The sequence below is a fragment of the Callorhinus ursinus genome, unplaced genomic scaffold (genome assembly GCF_003265705.2).
Source record: "Callorhinus ursinus isolate GAN/ISIS: 27379988/994484 unplaced genomic scaffold, GSC_fseal_2.0 scaffold11, whole genome shotgun sequence".
NCBI lineage: Eukaryota > Metazoa > Chordata > Mammalia > Carnivora > Otariidae > Callorhinus > Callorhinus ursinus.
This window is the reverse complement of record NW_027397073.1, coordinates 30,385,520-30,389,139: the sequence shown is the minus strand read 5'-3', so window position 1 is coordinate 30,389,139 and position 3,620 is coordinate 30,385,520. Positions and strand designations below refer to the sequence as shown.

Genomic DNA, 3,620 nt, shown 5'->3' with positions numbered 1-3,620 from the left:
TTACATTAATAGATTCTGGGGCACCTGGGTGGCTCAGTCGGTTAAGCATCCACCTTCGGCTCTGGACATGATCCCAGGGTCCTGGGATCGAGCCCTGCCTCGGGCTCACTGCTTAGCGGGGAGCCTGCTTCTCCCTCTCCCTCTGCCTGCCTCTCTGCCTATCTGTGCTCTCTCTATATGTCTCTGTCAAATAAAATCTTTAAGAAAAAAAAAAAGAATAGATTCTGTTGCCTGCAACAGTACCACAGAGTAATTGGGATCGGAAGTGGTTGCACATTCTCAAAGGGGAATGTGGGATGGGCTCTCTGATTTGAGTGGGGAAAGATCCAGTTACCCTTAAGGGTGGGACATAGTATTATTCCATACCACCCAGTGCAAACTGTTACACTTGTAACTTGGGGCTGCTTGCACTGAAGGAGTGGTTTTGACAGACTGGGGGGGAAAAAACACCAAAAAACCTGTGGGAGAACGCTGTAGAAAGCACAGTTGTAGGGGAAAAGACTGGCTGCTTCTAACTACATTGAAGTGCCGAACAACAGCGGACTCAGGGTCTTAAATCCTAGGCTCAGAGAACAGAGGCATTTCAGGGCCTCACCTAAAACAAAGTCCTGTAGCTTCAGGGCTGACGTGTGCAAAAACAGCCACAGGATCTCTCCATGTAGAGTACGGTGCAGGATTAAAACATTAGGCTGAATTAATAGCTTTACCCGGTCTCTCTGATAAAAGGTAGGACATTGGTTGGGAAAGAAGTGGACCCTGGAAGAATGGAATTGGAACATTTAGGAGAATTTGATTAAGTCCAGATTCCCTGAACATCCTAGGGCAGCAGAATCTATCCCTCTCTCCTGTTAATAAGGCTGATTCTATGATGCCTGAGGCATAGTGATGACTTCACAGAATAAGACGCCAGGTTTCCCCCTTCCTCACTCGACCAAATCTGGCATCTGGAGTTGGATCCCAGTATGCTCTTGGGGATCAGTTACAAATCAAACCTAGGTGTTGACTTAACTAACCATTTCAATATTTTACATCAAAAAATCTTGGGAAAAACCAGTGGGAATTGATCCTAAGGGTGCAAGACAAGTGAAGGAGAAACTATTTTAGATGCATTTGAATATGCAATTCTGGTGCATTTGCAAGAGATACCAGATTCATTGTGCTACATCATATGAACTCATGTAACTGGACGTGAATTTGATTATTATCTGGAATTGTTGAGTAAAACTGGACTCAGTAGTCATCTTTGCCAAATGAAGTGAAAATGACAGACATGCCTTGGGTTTAATGTAAAGCAAGCAATCTAGAGTCTTAGGAAGACATGGGATTTGGAATGGATTTATCACATACAGCTGGCTCATTCTTCCAAAACATGTCCTGCAAGAGACTTAGATGATACTCACTTGATCTCGTATTAAAAATACACTGATGAGGGAAGCACCAGAGACTTTAAAAATTACTTCACTGGCTGTTCTTTCTAGGCTTGGATAAAAGTGGGAAAAGCAACTATTTAAGTGGCTTCCGGATTTCAATGAAAATGTTGGGTACTCAGAATATCAGAGGCAATTATTACCGTTAATTGCCGGAAGCAAGATAAACATGTTACCATTAAAGGCAGCGAAGTGTATGTGGTAACCAGAATAATTTGATCTACGTGGAATTTTGGAAATGGCTAATTGATCATGGTTTCCTAGAACTGAAATGGACATTCCATTAAAATTCTGCTTGATTTGTATGCCCGAAAATAGATACATATATATAAATAATTCAGACTTAGTGAATGGAAGCCTGACTTGAACAACACTAAGAGACACTTTCAGACCTTCAGCCAACTTATAAACCTGACCTAGCACCATTGACATGAAGAAGTTGGTCATGCTTAAGGAAGGATCTTGTATATAACTTTCCAAGTTATCTTGTTAATCTTCCTCCTAGCCTTTCCCAAACAGACCTGTGGCAAATTCAAGTTATTTATTTGCTGACCATTAGGAAATACCTAGTTTTGGGGGGAAATTATTGGACTTTGTCTTTATGAAAACATTACTCTCTGGTGACTCAGGACAGTACTCTGATCCAGAGGTCAGAACTGATTTATGAATGCTAGGTGGTAAAGAGAATTTAGGTCTGACCTTATGTAATAGTGGGTCCAGTGGGTCCACAGACCCACTATGGTCACTGGTGCATAGATGGAAAGGGTATATCCTCAGAAACAGTCAGGATTCTTATGTTAGTCTCCTGACTTGTGGAATAGTAACTATTAAAAGCCAAGTGGGAACCCTTTGAACTAAAGGAAATATATACCTAGAATAATTGCAGAGATTAGTCCATCTTTTATGGACTTGCAAGATTCAAAGATGGTTAATTTTTGTTATGTCCTAGTTAATTCTCCTGTAAGGTCTGTAGTGTGACAGAAGAATCTTGGGAAATGACAATAGATTATTATGGTACCTGTAATTAAATAACGACTCCAACTGTAAGCACTGTTCTAGATGTGTTTTTTTTTTCTAGGCAAACAACTTTATTAACCTTGTTTCAAACTTTATTCCCAGTCTTCTTCAGCTTAATTAGCTGCAAAGAATGAATTTTGTATAGACAAAAACTGAAAAGAGGTGCAGTGTCCAAGGGGCTTGGGCTTAAAAATATTAGAGATCTCGATTTTATCAGATCCATGAACAAAATTTTAAAAAGCAGTCATAATATAAAATAGCAGCTCCCAGTAACTTCTTTAAGTTTTATCTTCTTCAGAAGTTGACTCAATTCAGTTTGCTTCGTTCTTGGAAGCTTCATCAAAATTCTCCACAAAATCTGGAACTTCATCATCATCCTCCTCTCCGGTAGCAAGTGGTGCTTTTCCACCACAGATTGTTTGGGCAGAGCTTCAGGCAGGCTTCTTAAACCAGTCAGACTGTCTGCACCAAGTTGGTTTAAGATACTGGGTAGCATTTCTGTCAGCTGCTTTGTCTCAGCGTGGCCTGGAATGGTGAAAGTCTTCACTGCCAATGATGCCTGAACTTTGGGGTTGTTAAAATGGATCACTGTTCCTTGGTTTGTGAACATATTCACTTCTTCAATACCAGAGATATTGTTTACCCCTAACTTCTTTAAGGAGAACAAGTTTTTTATCATCTGCTGTAGACATTTTATGAACCACCTTCTTCTTTCGGTGAGCAGTTCCTTTCCTACCAATGCACGCTTGTGCTTGCAGTTTGGTGAGTTTCTCCTGGTTCATGATAATTTCTTTCATCTTGTTGGAGCGGAAATGGGACTGTGAGGGGGAATAGGGTTGGTGCTCAGGGGGTCTCGGGCAGACCAGCTGAGATTAGGTGCACACACGCGGGGATGCAGATGGCAGCTAGAGGCTAGATGTGTTTTTGATTATTAGATAATCCCAACTATTGGCTTCCGTTCTTCAGCTATTTAGCTTGAAACTTTTGGTCCCTTCCCCACAACCTAATAAACAACACCAGAAATAGTTTCTTTTCACCCGGAAGTACAGGAGTGTACCGTAACTAACTTGATCTGGGCTATGCCAATCACTCTTTGCTTTAATTTATTCCTCAGGAACATTCATCACACAATTCCTCAGGACAACATGCTAGTCTATCAAAATGACATCATGCTGA

The 3,620-nt window shown here is 41.1% G+C and overlaps 1 pseudogene; it reads right to left on the bottom strand.

Annotated features, from left to right (window-relative positions):
- Window positions 1–2,755: 2,755 nt before the first annotated feature.
- On the bottom strand, window positions 2,756–3,241 carry LOC141373674 (transcription factor BTF3 pseudogene; annotated as a pseudogene).
- Between the last annotated feature and the right edge of the window lie 379 nt (window positions 3,242–3,620).